The 17,354-nt window shown below is 45.5% G+C and overlaps 1 protein-coding gene and 1 pseudogene across 1 annotated transcript in view; both read right to left on the bottom strand.

The window, feature by feature from the left end:
• Positions 1–17,354, bottom strand: part of LOC141106843 (uncharacterized) — a 59,983-nt gene that overhangs the window by 9,934 nt on the left and 32,695 nt on the right. The window lies entirely within an intron of this gene.
• On the bottom strand, positions 14,093–17,260 carry LOC141104813 (uncharacterized; annotated as a pseudogene).

Below are 17,354 nucleotides of genomic sequence, written 5' to 3'. Positions count from 1 at the left end.
AAAGACAGAAGCCAGCTCCACATACTCAACTCCTGAGAAAACAGTAAGAATGTACCCACAGCAGACAAATGAACCTCCCATACAGAGCCCACAAAGTAGAGGCTACTACAATCAGAAAGACGGAAACGAAGGAATGACACCCAGACAACATTACCAAGATTATGGATATAGGAATGAATATCCACATACCCCCCAGAGAGGGAACAGAAGACCCCAACAAAGCGATAGAACGCCACAGAATGGAGGGAGGAGACCATTTTATGGGAAAAACAACAGGAAGCCTTACAACAACTGGCACAAACCACCATATGACCAAAGGGACCAAAGAGGATACGTACAAGACTACAGAGAATACAGGAGGCCATATGAATACAGGGAAAATAGAGGACCAGGATACGACTACCATGGACCAAGGGGTAGAAGCCCGGGCCAAGACTACCAACAGAGAGACAGAAGAGGACCCCAACAAAGAGACTATCAGGACCGCGAACGAAGTCCGATACCCACCTACAATTATTATGCTCCTCTGACCGATCAAGGGGAAGAGAGAAACAACCAATATAGACAATACCCCCCACAAAATGAAAATCCCGACCATAGCAGGCCTTTTTTAGACAGAGGCCGGGAGAACCCTCCCCAGAGACATTTAGACGAAAACAGAAGCCAGAGAAGAAGCGACGAAAGAAGAGAGGAAAGCGATCCGGAAAGAGAGAGCAAAAGAAGAAGAGTATAAAAGGAGAAGGTATATTTAATCTGAGTGGCCAGACCCTGACGCATGAAGAAATAGGGGTTCTGGACAAAGGATTAAAATATGCACCCTACAAAAATATGGACAAATTCCAAACTTATTTGGGAATCCAAAAGTTCGTGAGAAAACTGAATATTGCCAAGTACATGGCAGGAAACCCAGTAAGGCCCAGATATATGGCACCCTACGATGAAGAGATGTACACAGCACACTACGAAATAAATCTGTTTTTAATCCACCTGTAAAAAACAACAAGTACACTGAAGTTTTTAAACAAGTTGTTTTAGATGATATTAAAGTTTTAAAAATCAAAAAGAAAGAAGAACCAAATCATATAAAAAGCGGTATCAAGAAATTAACAAGAAGGAAAGATCTAGTCATAAGACCAGCTGACAAAGGAGGGGGAATCGTGATTTTGTCCAAAGAGCAATATCACATGAGCATGACCAAGATGCTGGAAGACGAGACCACCTACAGTAGACTGCTAAGTAATCCAATGTTCAAGTGCAGGAAGGCATTAGAAAAGGTGGTGTGCCTGGGAATCAAGAAAAATATACTAAATAAAAAGGAAGCCCGCTACCTGATACCGGACTCCTGCCGAACTCCAATCATATACTCGCTGCCGAAAATACATAAAAATAAGACGGATCCACCACCAAGGCCCATTGTAAACGGCATAGACTCTCTAACATCAAGGATTGGACAATATATCGATGTATTCCTACAGCCAGTGGTCCAGAATACAGAGGCATACCTTAGAGATACGAAGCAGATGCTACAAATATTAGAAGAAATTCCGAAAGAAGAAGGACCATGGATCCTAGCCACGGCAGATGTCTCTTCCTTATATACAGTGATACTACACCACCAAGCATGTGAAGCCACAAAATGGGGCCTTAGACTATACACTAAATTACCCTGCGTCCAAAGGAAGTTTCTAGTGAAATGTCTAGACTTTTGTCTTAAGAATAACTACTTCTGGTACAATAAAAATTATTACCACCAACGAACAGGAGTAGCCATGGGGGCCAAGTTCGCCCCAAGCGTGGTAGGCCTCTTCATGGCCCAGTGGGAGGAGCAAAATGTTTTGAAGAACAGACCCACTGAACTAACCATTTATAAGAGGTATATTGACGATATTTTTATACTTTGGAAAGGCGAAGCAGACCAACTGACCAGATTCTTGGAAAATCTAAACATTAATGACCGAAATATCAGGTTATCCTGGGAAATTAGCGAAGAAAAGGTAACATTTCTAGACCTAGACATCACACAGGAACACGGCAAATTATCATCGAGGACGCATTTTAAAACAGTGGACAGAAACAGCTATCTCCCGAAAGATAGCTGCCACCACAGGAATTGGCTGTTCAACGTCCCCAAAGGCCAACTTATGAGAGTCAGACGAAACTGTACCCACTTAAATACCTACTTGGAACAGGCAGAGCATATTGCACAGAAATTTACCAACAAAGGATACGACCAGCAATTTATAAAAAAGAAGATATTGGAAGTAAAAAATATGGACCGGAATGAACTTATCAGAGACAAAACCAAGAAAAAAACGGAATCCGTGCCAGTACCATTAATTTTGGATTTTAACGTTCAACATAAAAGAATAGAGAAAATTATCAGGAAACACTGGCATATACTTCTGGCCGACAAAGACCTGTAAGATAAACTTCCCCACAATCCCAGATTCATATACAAAAAAGCACCCACCTTGAAAGACAAAATCGTAAAAAACGTTATTGACCCCCCTAAGAAAACGATCTCCTTCTTCACACGCAATGGTTTCTTCCCCTGCAAAAGGTGTTTCGCGTGCTTAAGAACTAAGCGCCCAAACGAAAAGAAACTCCATTTTGCATCAAATAGCACTGGAGAGACATACGAGATTAAAGAGTTCATTTGCTGCAACACAGAGGGAGCAGTATACGCTCTAAAATGCAGTTGCGGCCTACAATACATAGGCCGCACCAAAAGACCCCTCAGAGTCAGGATTAAGGAACATGTGAATAACATCCTGAAGGGGTATGATAAACACAGTGTTTCCAAACACTTCCTGCTGTGCCATAACAAAGACCCCACACAACTAAAATTTTGGGGAATTGAACCGTATGTAAGAGACTGGCGGGGAAGTCACAAAGTAAGAACCCTCAGTCAACTAGAATCCAAGTGGATATATACCTTAGACACTTTTGCCCCGAGAGGTTTAAACATCGAGTTCGATTTAAACTGCTTTTTAAGTGATTTTTAATATGACTGGTTTTCAGTGACTTTTAATGCGATTTTTTAATGCGACTGTTTTTAAGTGATTTTTAATGTGTCTTTTTATGCGATTCCCAATGAGTAGTGTGCATTACAATCTCCTCTCACTTAATACATATACTCTGGATGTTGATATTTATTTCCCTGGATGATCCCCTCACTCCCCCCCCCCTCCTTCTCCCCTTCCCTTCCCCCCCTTTCCCCCTCCCCCCCCCCGCTTACCCTAGTGTGTTGTTTACAGGATAGGGGAAATAAGCCTATTCCACCACCTCCCTGTGAAGTAGCTAACCAATTACCACCCCCTTTTATATATACAGATTTTATATAGAAGGAACTGGTCCTTTTTACCAATTAATATACCCCTGGAGTCTTACATAAGTATTTTATACTAAGAACCTGAGTGTTCTTCTTTTTTCTTTTAAAGTTTAATATTTTAATAAAGATTTTATATATGCCCCATTCACATCGCTACACAGAACCAGAACCCACGATTAGCCCTCCATTTAAACTACATGCCAACGGGTCTGCATCTTCTCAGAGTCTGGCGTGGTGTAACAACCACCTCTGAAAGATACACAAATGAGATAAGGACGTCCCGCTCCATCACCATGGAAACATACCAACAATTCGGCCTCCTCCCACTGAATACATTTGCCATACCTTTTACCAACCAAGAAAATGGCCGCGCACATGGGTAACCTAATGATGGCCGGCGCGGCTACAAGAAAATGGCCGCCAATCTATTCCTATGGGAGAGACTATTTAAGACTAACATCAGCCTATTTCGTTTATCCCCTGAAGAAGTCACGTGATCAAGTGACGTCACGCGTAGGGACGGAATAGGCTTGTTTCGTTTTACTTTCCTTGCTGAATGCATTGCGAGCTCGCTGCTCGTAGGATACCATGCTTTATGAGAACAACTGCTAATGTGAGTACTCTGTATATGGTTTATGTGAATAAAGTGACCTATAAAAACATTCTTCACTATCTGGGTACTTTATCCTATATCTTACATACAATGGAGACATGATGTGGAGGAGGAGCTAGGAGCCGCACTGTCCCAGGACCCCAGTTAGGACCACAACTAGACATATCCCAGCCCCCAATAGGATCCTGTAGAGTCAGCAAGTCTGGACACAGAGACACAGGAGAGACCCAGGACCTCGAGAGTTAACAACTTATATGCGGTTGACCTAGCACCGCTAGGTAAGGGGCCATTACCTACACTAGTGCATGCTGCATGAAGAAGACATAGAGTGTCTGATCTGCATAGTAACACCCCACTGTCATTGGAGTATTGCGTTTAAGCACTGGCTTTTGAACACTATTTATTTCTTTGGACACTTGAATTATTAATTTACTCTGGACACTAATTATCAGAGTGGGTTTATTCACTCACGTGATCATTCACATTATACTTGCACTGTCGCACGGGTCGCAACATAAGGATCAGGCGACCATTTCTTCTTTTTTCTTGTTTGCTTCACTCGTTTTCTGTTTGTTTCCACTTGATATATGACTTGTTTGTTTTTATTTTATTGCTTCATTTTTGCACTTTAGCATATGTATGAGTTTGATCTTTATATTTAAGGCACAAGAGCACGAGCACTTTGGCTATATTGAATTTTTAAACATTTTTAACATATGCAAAATTGGTTTTTATATATTACTTTTTTAATCAATATATGCACCAGTGTTTATTCTTATATTTATATCACCGATTGGATCTACATATGTAATTAATTTTGAGTCACTACATCTATGCATACTCTCTATTCCAATTCATGCGATTTTCTGACGTTTTTCACTATTTAAAACCTCGTGATCTATGGATACTAGGAAATATTACCTATCCCTATAAGCCAAGACCCCTCTGGTTAGCGCAGCACCCCCCCCCCCCCCTCTCTCTCGATATCATGTACATGCACCACTGATGGACTCTGTCTCAGCGGGTCTAGCCGTCCATCCATCCCAAGAATACTCCTTATTACATCTGGCCACACACCACCTTTGGAACTACAGACTGATCTATTGTGGTAACCAACTAGCCCAGCCAGTCCCATATTCCTACTTGTACTCCATCCGCAGCTCCCCGCACTAGTGCAATTGTGACGTTACCATTGGGTTGGATGAGTGTGTGATGAATGGTGGAGTGTGGAAGTGTACGCAGTAAGGATGAGCCGAATACCTCCCCCGGTTTGGTTCGCATCCAGAAGATGCAAAGGGACCGAATTTTCACGCAAACATTTGAACACCGTTAAAGTCTATGAGACTTCAGCGTGAGGAATCAAAAGTACGAATTTCAAAGGCTAATATGCAAATTATTATCCTAAAAAGGGTTTTGGGGATCCGGGTCCTGCCCCAGGGGACATGTATCAATGCGAAATAAATTTTTAAAAACGACCGTTTTTTTGGTAGCAGTGATTTTAATGATTCTTAAAGTGAACAAAATAAAAGTCAAATATTCCTTTAAATATCGTACCTGGGGGGTGTCTTTAGTATGCCTGTAAAGTGGCGCGTGTTTCCCGTGCTTAGAACAGTCCCTGCACAAAATGACATTACTAAAGGAATAAAAGTCATTTAAAACTGCTTGCGGCTGTAATGTAAAGTCCCCCCCCCCCAGCCCATTACCAGGCCCTTTGGGTCTTGTATGGATATTAAGGGGAACCCCGCACCCAAATTAAAAAAAAGAAAAGGCGTGGGGCCCCCAGGCTCTATATACTCTGAACAGCAGTATACAGGCGGTGCAAACAAGACAGGGACTGTAGGTTTGTTCTTAAGTTGAATTTTGTAATTTGGAACTGGTACATTTTTTAAGTGTAGCTCCAGCCAAAAAAATCTATTTTTAAGCTTTTTGGATAACATAGGGAAGGGTTATTACCCCTGTAACATTTGTTTTGCTGTCTGTGCCCCTGTTCAGAGGATTTCACTTCACTTTCTGTCCCAATGACAATTGGATTCTGAAAATTTGGTGTTTTTAGGGAAACAAGGATTGGTGATAAAGCGTCAGTGGAGACACCTTTTTCTCATATTGACTCTTAAAGGCGAGAATTTCCCTTCCTAGGGGTAGATTTCCTTTCACTTCCTGTTGTCTTCCTCCGTTTGAAAGTAAGAGTCATTTGTAAGTCGGATGTTTGAAAGTAGGGGACCGCCTGTATATATTATACGGCCTGCCCTATATACTCTGCAGAAATTTGGGCGTTAGGTGTTGGTGGTACCAGAACACTGTAAGCCCTCACAGTTAGCGCTGGAACGGGCCCTGCTGTGAAATATTATATCAAGAATTGTAATTACATGCCCCTGTTGAACAGGAGCAGAAAAATTGGGCCTTTGGTGGCGGTGGTGGTGCCACAACACTGTAAGCCCTCACAGTTACTCTTACTGGGCGCAGGAACGGGTCCTGCTGTGAAATATTAGATCAAAAATTGTAATTACACGCCCCTGTTAAACAGGGGCAGAAAAATTGGGTCTTAGGCAGTGGTGGTGGTGCCACAACACTGTAACCCCTCACAGATTCTGTTGTTGAGCGCAGGAACAGGCCCTGCTGTGAAATATTAGATCAAAAATTGTAATTACGCGCCCCTGTTAAACAGGGGCAGAAAAATTGAGCTTTAGGCACTGGTGCTGGTGGCCAGAACCAAAAATGTTCTTAGAAGCTATCAACATAAACATTGAGGAGGAATAGGATAGTCACTCAGCATAACAGGATAGTCACTCAGCATCAGCATAGGCAGTCTTTAAGGGATCTCACATTCATAAAAAAATTAATCGGTTACATCAACATTAGGTGCTTGGTCACTGGTGATACAAGACTGATTCATTTTTATGAAGGTGAGCCGATCAACCGAGTCTGTGGACAGGCACACTCTGTGATCGGTTACAAAGCCTCCAGCAGCACTGAATGTGCGTTCCGAAAGAACCCTGGATATAGGATAGGTCGGTAGTTCAATTGCATACTGTGCAAGCTCTGGCCAGTGATCCATCCTCAAGACCCAGTAACCCAGTGGATTTTCGGTTGGAAAGGTCTCCAAGTCTGATCTTGCCCCAAGGTATTCCTGCACCATGTAAATCAGACGCTGGTGATGGTTGCTGGAACCGATCAGACCTTGGGGCTGCGGAATAAAAAATTGTCTGAACGCATCGGTCAGAGGGCAACCTTCTCCACCACTCCTTCTGTGACTGACCGAAGCCTTAGCAACACGTTGTACAGGAGGACCAGGAAATTGTAACCTCCCAGGCTCTGGAAACGCCTTACACAAACCTTTCTTCAAGGCCTCCCGAAGATGTTTCATCCTCTGCTCCCTCTGTGACGGCTGGATAAGTTCCGCAACCTTACCCTTGTAACATGGATCAAGAAGGGTTGCCAGCCAGTACTGATCCCTCTCCTCGATACCACAAATCCGAGGGTCCTTTCGCAGGCTTTGCAGGATCAGGGAGGTCATGCAGTGTAGGTTTGCTGCGGCATTCTGTCCGGAGTCCTCTGGGTCACTAAGGACGACATTATCCGCAGCCACCTTCTCTCAGTCCGTACAAGTCCATGGGTTTTTGGGGACTGAAAACGATCCCTTGAAGACTGCTGCTGATGCTGAGTGCCAGGCTCCACCTCCATGCTGACACAATCCTCCTCCTCCTCTTCCTGTGTGATAGGCGGGCCTGCAGGAATACTGTCTGGATAAAGGGGGCCTTGAGAGGTAAGGAAGTCCTCCTCTTCCTCCCTATGTTCTGCCACAAGTGCCATGTCCATTATTCCACTCAGCGTGTGCTCCAACAGGAAGACAAGAGGGACAGTATCACTGATGCATGCACTGTCACTGCTCACCATCCTCGTGGCCTCCTCAAATGATGACAGGACAGTGCATGCATCCTTGATCATTAGCCACTGGCGTGGCGAAAAAAAGCCAAGCTCCCCTGACCCTGTCCTGGTGCCATACTCGCACAGGTACTCATTGATGGCCCTCTGCTGTGTGTGCAGCTGCTGCAGCATTCCCAACGTTGAGTTCCACCTGGTGGGCATGTCACAGATGAGGCGGTTCTTGGGCAGCTTGCATTCCTTTTGAAGGTCAGCCAGCCGAGCACTGGCATTATATGACCGTCGGAAAGGCCCACAGACCTTCCTGGCCTGCCTCAGGAGATCCTGTAAGCCCGGGTACCTGCACAAGAACTGCTGCACCACCAAATTAAGGACGTGAGCCAAACAGGGAACATGGGTGAAGTGTCCCTGATGGAGGGCAGAGAGGAGGTTGGTGCCATTGTCACAAACCACCATTCCTGGCTGAAGCTGGCGTGGCGTCAACCACCTCTGAGACTGCCCCTGCAGAGCTGCCAGAATCTCTGCCCCAGTGTGGCTCCTGTCCCCTAAGCAGACCAACTCAAGCACCGCATGGCATCTTTTTGCCTGAGTACTTGCGTAGCCCCTAGAACGCCTACAGAGCACCGCTGGTCCTGAGGACAAATCTACACAGGAAGAGGCCATAGAGGAACAAGAAAAGGAGGGGGTGGAGGAGAGAGGTGTGGCAGAATCACCACTACCAGTATTTTGGAGGTGTGGTGGTGGAACAAGCTCCAACATTACTGCACCCTGTTCTGCATCATTCCCAGCTGCCAGCAGGGTTACCCAGTGCGCCGTAAAAGAAAGGTAACGTTCCTGTCCATGTCTGCTGGAACATGAATCAGCGGTAATATGCACCTTACCGCTGACCGCCCTGTCCAACGAGGCCAAGACATTGCCTTCCACATGCCGGTAGAGAGCCGGAATGGCCTTCTGAGAAAAACCATGGCGTTTAGGAACCTGCCACTGAGGTACAGCACATTCCACAAATTCTCAAAAGGGGGCAGAGTCTATCAGCTGAAAAGGCAGCAGTTGTAGTGCTAGCAATTTAGCCAAACTAGCATTCAGCCGCTGAGCATGTGGATGGCTGGGACCAAATTTCTTTTGCCGCTTTAGCAACTGGGGTAAGGACATTTGCCTGCTACAATCGGATTTAGGTGTAGCGCTAGCAGATTGCCCGAAAGTGCTTGGGACACCTAATTCTACACCTTCATTCCTCTCAGTGCAGGTCTCTGAGAGGACTGAAGGTATAGTGGGGTTGGAGATCCCAGCTGATGAGGAGCAAGGAGAGTTCTTGTTCTTTGGTGTGGGTCTTTTAAGTACCGTTGCCAACGGACTGCATGGGAGCTCGACATATGTCTGGTCAAGCACGTGGTGCCCAAGCGGCTGCTGTTTTGGCCACGCTTGATACGCTTCAGACATATGTTGCAAACGGTAATGGTGCAATCTGCTGCACACGTATCAAAAAAGGCCCACACCAAAGAACTTTTGAAAAAATGCGCAGTCAGCAGCGCCCTGCACATGCGGACCTCTGCGGTGTGATGCAGTCAGTTGGCTGTCCTTAAGCTGGCCCCTGGAGGGCATCCTGCCTCGTTGGAGATGTGCCTCCTCCTCCTCCTCTATCAGGCACCCACGTAGAGTCAGTGACCTCATCATCCCTGTCCTCCTCGCCACTGGAGCAAACCTGTCAGTATGCTGCAGCTGGGGGAACATGACTGACAGTTTCTTGTCCTTCTTGGGCACCCCCTCTCTCTGGGCTCACATTACTGCCTTCGTCCTCAACCTGTGTACCATCATCGGAGCCTTCAAAATTCTGCGCATCCTCCTGCAGCATGTACCCGACACTGTGGTCGAACAGTTCGGGAGACTCCTCAGGACATGATGGTGGGGCTAGAGAAGGAGTGACTGATGCCAATGAGCCGATGGAATAGGCTGCTTGGGACACCTAATTCTACACCTTCATTCCTCTCAGTGCAGGTCTCTGAGAGGACTGAAGGTATAGTGGGGTTGGAGATCCCAGCTGATGAGGAGCAAGGAGAGTTCTTGTTCTTTGGTGTGGGTCTTTTAAGTACTGTTGCCAACGGACTGCATGGGAGCTCGACATATGTCTGGTCAAGCACGTGGTGCCCAAGCGGCTGCTGTTTTGGCCACGCTTGATACGCTTCAGACATATGTTGCAAACGGTAATGGTGCAATCGGCTGCACACGTATCAAAAAAGGCCCACACCAAAGAACTTTTGAAAAAACGCGCAGTCAGCAGCGCCCTGCACATGCAGACCTCTGCGGTGTGATGCAGTCGGTTGGCTGTCCTTAAGCTGGCCCCTGGAGGGCATCCTGCCTCGTTGGAGATGTGCCTCCTCCTCCTCCTCTATCAGGCACCCACGTAGAGTCAGTGACCTCATCATCCCTGTCCTCCTCGCCACTGGAGCAAACCTGTCAGTATGCTGCAGCTGGGGGAACATGACTGACAGTTTCTTGTCCTTCTTGGGCACCCCCTCTCTCTGGGCTCACATTACTGCCTTCATCCTCAACCTGTGTACCATCATCGGAGCCTTCAAAATTCTGCGCATCCTCCTGCAGCATGTACCCGACACTATGGTCGAACAGTTCGGGAGACTCCTCAGGACATGATGGTGGGGCTAGAGAAGGAGTGACTGATGCCAATGAGCCGATGGAATAGGCTGCTTTGGCAGCTGCATTGGCAGCCAAACTTCTCTTAGCCTGGGTGACAGAGGATGAGGAGGATGAGGATGGATTTGTGATCCACTCTACCAACTCTTCTGCATGTTGTGGCTCAACATGGCCAGCTGCCAAAAAAAAAAGAGATGCACCGTGTCTACGACCAGCAATGTTGGCTGTAGACACAGAGCCTGCTTGCCCTCTTTTAGTGGCCTGTGAGCGTCTGCCTTTCCTTGATGGCCTTCCAGACATGCTGTAAAATTGGATTAGCAAAACACCGCTTGAAGTTTACAAATAAAATTACACCAGGAATGGCCTGCAGTCAGGTATAGGCTTTGCTAGACTAGAATGGAGTGGTTATATATATGTTGGAGACTGTATATATATTTTATGCACTGCAGATCACTGAATAACCTGCCTGCCTGCCTGAAAGTGTATTTGAAAACGTAAACCAGGAAAGGCCTGTAGTCAGGTATAGGCTTAGCTAGACTAGAATGCAGTGGATATATGTAGGAGACAGTATATATATTTTATGCACTGCAGATCACTGAATCACCTGCCTGCCTGCCTGCCTGAAAGATTATTTGAAAATGTACACCAGGAACTAACTGCAGTCAGATATAGGCTTGGCTAGACTAGAATGCAGTGGATATATATATATATGTTTGAGACTGTATATATATTTAATGCACTACAGCTAACTGGATACAGTATATATATATATATATATATATATATATATATATATATAGATAGATAGATATATATACAAAGCCGGGATGTATATTTATATTAAATACACTGCAGCTAACTGAATCAACTGCCTGCCTGAAGTAGATGAGAAACAGTACACCAGGAAAGGGCTGCAGTGAGCTCTAGCTAAACTGGATACAGTATATATATATATACCGTATATACTCGAGTATAAGTCGATCTGAGTATAAGTCGAGGTCCTAATTTACCACAAAAAAAAGGGAAAAACTTAGTGACCCGAGTATAAGATGAGGGTGAGAAATGCACAGCTACTGTAAGTGGAAAAGAGGGTCAACAATGCCCATTTGCATGCCTCACTGTGCCCATTTGCAGCCATAGGTCCCCCGAACTTCAAACTCGGTAGTTAAGGGTTCCTAGATGCCCCCTAGCTGCAGCCAAAATTTGGGGTCTCTGAACCCAAAGGGTCCCGAAATGACATTGCTGCAGATGGACACAGTTGACTGATTTTGGGGCCCATTATCTCTGGGCCACTTAGTGCTAGGAACCCCAAATTTGGTGTACAAACCCAGTGGAACTAGCACCATAAAATATCCAAAGCTGGGGTTTCTAGCACCAAGTGGCCCCGAGATGCAGGGCCACCTTTTCTTCAAGTCAAACCTGAACACTTTAGCTGCGAGAGCAATTTTTTTACAGTATAAACTATATAGAGTACACAGAGTTCCCCTTTACATCAGAGTCCACAGAGTACCATTTTTACATCTGCATCCACAGAGTCCCTCTTTACATCTGAATCCACAGAGTGCCCCTTTTACATTTTAATCCACAGAGTTTCTCCTTCACGTCAGAGTCCACAGAGTCCCCCTTTACATCTGAGTCCATAGTGTTCCCTTTTTACATTTGAATCCACAGAGTTTCCCCTTTACGTTAGAGTCCACAGAGTCACCCTTTACATCTGAATCCACAGAGTCCCCCTTTTACATTTAAATCCACAGAATTTCCCCTTTATGTCAGAGTTCACAGAGTCCCCCTTTACGTCTGAATCCATAGTGTTCCCCTTTTACATCTGAGTCCATAGGGTTCCCCTTTTACATCTGAACTCACAGATTTCCCCTTTTACATCTGAACTCACAGAGTTCCCTTACACTGTAAGGGGGGACTCTGCAGACACTGATGCGAGGGAGAACTCTGACATAAGGAATGCCCTGGGAACCCTGATTTAAGGGGGAATACTGAGAACTCTGATGCATGGAGAGGACTCTGATGTAAGGGGGAACACTGCGGCCTCTGGTGTAAAGAGAAACTCTCATGTAAGGGGTGCTCTGAGAACTCTGATTCACCTTAGTGTACTCACTCAGAGGCAGGAGAGAGAAGGGGAGGGGGGGAGACTTTAGTCATAGACAGGGATGGATGGTGAGCTCACTCATCCCTTGGCAGTCAGCACCTCTCATCCAGATGTATCTGTGGCTGCTGCGCTTCAAATTTCCCACCCCCACTTGACTTTTCTGAGGCACAGCACTGGGGATTGGAGTGTGGGCAGACACAGAGGGGAAGGAGGGGGAGGAAGAGGAGCAGATAGAGCCCTTTCTCCTCTCCCATCTGTATGTGGGGGGGAGGGGGTGTTAGTGCTGGCATGTTGCTTTTGAGCGTTTCTGCAGTTCTTTTTGCGGTGCTTGCCGTGTTTTTGGACACGCGTTTTTACCGCGATTTTGCATGTTTTTTTTACACTGTATATAGCTGGTTGCTAAGGAGGGGGCCGGGCTTCCCGCTGAACGTAAAAAAAAAAGAATTGCTGGCTAAAAAAAAACCGAGAGAAAAAAACAGCGTGGGGTCCCCCCCCCCAGGCCCATACCAGCCCTTGGGTCTAGTATGGATTAGGAGTGGACCTCCATGCCAAAATTTTAAAAAAAAATGGCGGGGGGGTCCCCCTAAAATCCATACCAGACCCTTATTTGAACATGCTGCCTGGCAGATCAGGAATGTAATGTTAAAAAATACAGTAGACAGTTTTGGACAAGTCTTTTATTAAAAATATCTTCTTCTTCTTCTCCGCTTCTTCCTCCATCTTCTCCCACATCTTCATCCTCCGGTCTTCTCCTTCTCACCCTGCTTCTTCTTCCGCTCTTCTTCTGTCTTCTTTGTCCGGTGTTCTTCTTCCTCTGCCTCCGCACCCGCCGCCGACCCTCCTCCAATTCTACGTCCCACTGATCTGTCGGTGCCGATGTCCTGCATTTCTTAAATAACGATGGGGGCGTGGCAATCGGATTACGTCATCTCGAGGGCACGCCCCCTTGTGACGTTACCGCCCAGGGCATGATGGGTCCGTGACGTCACAAGGGGGTGTGGCCTCCAGATGACGTAATCTGATAAATAACGATGGGGGCATGGCAATCAGATTACGTCATCTGGAGGCCACGCCCCCTTGTGACATCACGGACCCATCATGCCCCGGGTGGTAACGTCACAAGAGGGCATGGCCTCCAGATGACGTAATCTGATTGCCACGCCCCCATCGTTATTTAAGAAATGCAGGACATGGGCGCCGACAGATCGGCAGAACGCAGCACAAAGGGGCTGGAGCAGTGGTAGAGGAAGAAGAACACCAGACAAAGAAGACTGAAGAAAGAAGAAGAGCGGAAGAAGAAACAGGGGTAGGAGGAGAAGATGTGGGAGAAGATGGAGGAAGAAGCGGAGAAGAAGATATTTTTAATAAAAGAATTGTCAAAAACTGTCTACTGTATTTTTTAACACTAGACTACTTTTTTTTGGTGAATGGGTAGGGGTACAATGTACCCCATACTCATTCACATAGGGGGGGGCGGGATCTGGGAACAGACACAAAAGATACACTCTGCATCTTCCTAAATAACTGTTCTGTTTTATTATGACACAATTGAAGGTTTTTATACACATGATTACGTAGCTATCACATTAATATTACAATTGTACTTTTATGGTAACAAGGGGCGTAACATAGGCAGGCTAATTCTAATCAGGACTGGAAAGAATGCAAAACATGTCATGAAAACATTATTAGTGCCGTGTGCAATACATACAAAATACAATACAATTCTATACAGAACTTACACATTTCCTTTACACATTCATTCTACAAAGTTTTTAGAAACAGACCTGTAAGTGTTTGTGAAATCTTCCACCACAAAATGTACTCAGCCAATGAGAGGTAATGACTCCATTTTTATTTTTCTCCTGCTATAAATGGCCAACACGGTACAACACTTCATCCATGTCTTTGGTGATATCTGATCTCCTTATGAACTGTTTCTTACATGATGAAGATCAGCCATGGAGTATATCTGAGGTGTATATCAGGGTGTGCTTCTTCCCCACATGTCCAGCAACATTCATATACAAGAAATTTCCCGCACTCACTAATACACCTCGGGGGTTGTGTGGGACCCCCGATGTACAGGAAGACAGGACTTCAGTGAGGAACATTTCCCTCACTCAGGACAGGAAAGTGGCTTCTCTTTTGAGTGCAATCTCTGATGTGTGTAAAGATTGGACTTCCTTGAAAAAAATTTACCACACTCAGAACAGGAATATGGCTTCTCCCCCGTGTGAGCTCTCTGATGTCTGAAAAGATTGGACTTATGTGAAAAGCATTTCCCGCACTCAGGACAGGAATGCGGCTTCTCCTCTGTGTGAGATTTCTGGTGTCTATAAAAGCTGGACTCATCTGAAAAACATTTCCCGCACTGAGGACAGGAATACGGCTTCTCCCCCGTGTGAGATCTCTGATGTGTGGTAAGTATGGACTTCCGTGAAAAACATTTCCCGCACTCAAGACAGGAATGCGGCTTTTCCCCCGTGTGCAATCTCTGATGTTCGGAAAGATGGGACTTCTGTAAAAAACATTTCCCGCACTCAGTACAGGAATAAGGCTTTTCCCCCGTGTGCAATCTCTGATGCGTGGAAAGATGGGACTTCTGTAAAAAACATTTCCCGCACTCAGTACAAGAATACAGCTTCTCACCCGTATGCATTTTCTGATGATGGGAAAGACTGGACTTTTGTGAAAAACATTTGCCACACTCAGAACAGCAATATGGCTTCTCCCCCATGTGAGATCTCTGATGTATGACAACCTCTGATTTTTTTCCAAAACATTTCCCACACTCAGTACAGGAATACGGCTTCTCGCCTGTGTGAGATCTCTGATGTCTGTTAATATGGGACTTCTGTGAAAAACATTTCCCGCACTCAGGACATGAATATGGCTTCTCTCCTGTGTGAGTTTTTTTATGCACACATAGGTTGGCTTTAAAATGAAAACTCTTCCCGCACTCAGAACAGGAAAATAGCTTCCCCCCTGTGTGAGTTCTTTTATGCACTTTAAGTTTGGATTTATAATAGAAACACTTCCCGCACTCATTACAGGGAAACCTCTTATCTGTTGGAAGGGCGGCACCGTCCCGCACAGTCTGAGGTTCCTCAGGATAAGAGGAATACGATGGTCCGGCACCGTCCCTCACAGTCTGAGGTTCCTCAGGATAAGAGGAATACGATGGTCCGGCACCGTCCCGCACAGTCTGAGGTTCCTCAGGATAAGAGGAATACGATGGTCCGGCACCGTCCCGCACAGTCTGAGGTTCCTCAGGATAAGAGGAATACGATGGTCCATCTACACTGTGTGGTGCCGGATGGACATTTGAGGTAGTCGGATTTTCTCCTGGACTATACTGTGTGATGTCCTCATCTTCTACTTTACAGTCTGGAGACAAAGTGAGACAATCCTCTGAGGTTTTCCTCATCTCCTGTCCATCTACTAAAATAGAAATACAAAGATTATTACTAGACATGAGCAGATTGGTTCCCCTAAACCAGGACTCCGCCCACATCAGGCAGCTTTGTCTCTGAGGATCTTACAATTCCCCCCTCAAGGTAACTAGTAAATGGGTCCTCTGATCTCCTACCAGTTCATTTCTTTATTCATGGACCTTAGTCAGAGAGTGAGGAAACAACGAGAACTGTCTTTTATAGGAGTGACAGTGATGAGGGGATTATAGGACGAGTGTCCCCTCCCCCTCTATCACTCATTGCCATCTTCCCAACACAAGAAGTCCTGCACTTCCTTATTTAGTCCATGATTTAGTCATGAATAACAGCGGGGCTGAGCCCCACCAGAGGTCAGAGAGTGAGGATGGGGGGAGAACAACCAAGATGAAGACTGGACTGATCCTGAAGACCACCATCATTGGGTTATTGACTCCTCCCTCATTATCACTTTCTGTTTAAGGTTCCAAAGTTGGAGGATGTTATCAGATTACTATCAACATGTAAAAGTCTGTGCTCCAATCATATCATCAGATATAAAATGTCCAGCTGGTAGGAAATGGGTGTAACAAAAGAGAATACATATTATGTGTATATATAGCAGTGGGTAGAGGTGAGAGAGGAGAAGTCAGGAGTATGTAATGTACAACATAGAGTATATAGTGCAGGGGTCAGGAGTATGTAACATGCAATATATAATTACTATATACGGTGTAATAGTCAGTAGCTAATGACCCACCTGTGCTGATCTCTGTAGGAGTGTCCTCCTCTATAAATGTCCCCGTTATTCCATCCTCCTCCATAGACTGCTGATCATCCCTCACATACCTCTCTTCTTCTTCTTCTGATTTAACCTCAAATTCTATATCGATTGGATCTCCACTCTAAACCATGAAAATGATAGAAAAATATTGTGACATCATATAGAAAAAAATACACATCCTCTCCAGAAGTCCATGTTCTAGAAGCTCCGATCCACCAACCTTGTAACAGTGAGGGATGATGTGACCTTCCTGTGTGGAATCCCGGGAATACAGAGGACGGGGACATCTCTCTGGTGGGTTCCTGGTATTAGGTGGCTCCATCTTATCCTTGTGTCCTTCTGAAAACTCCTCCATCACTCCATACTCCTCATCCTCCTCTTTATACTCTTCTTTAACATCAGTATTATCATCCCTGAGGTTGCCACTCTGAATATATAATAAAACATTCATTGTAACAAACATGCTTTAGTATAAGGCCTGATGCACACGGGGCGTTCAAAAAAATTAGCTGCAAAGCCGCTACCAACGCCAGGAAAAGGCGGCTGAAAAATGTGCTTTT

The sequence above is a fragment of the Aquarana catesbeiana genome, linkage group LG08 (genome assembly GCF_042186555.1).
Source record: "Aquarana catesbeiana isolate 2022-GZ linkage group LG08, ASM4218655v1, whole genome shotgun sequence".
In the NCBI taxonomy this organism is placed as follows: Eukaryota; Metazoa; Chordata; class Amphibia; order Anura; family Ranidae; genus Aquarana; species Aquarana catesbeiana.
This window is presented reverse-complemented; position numbering and strand designations above follow the sequence as displayed.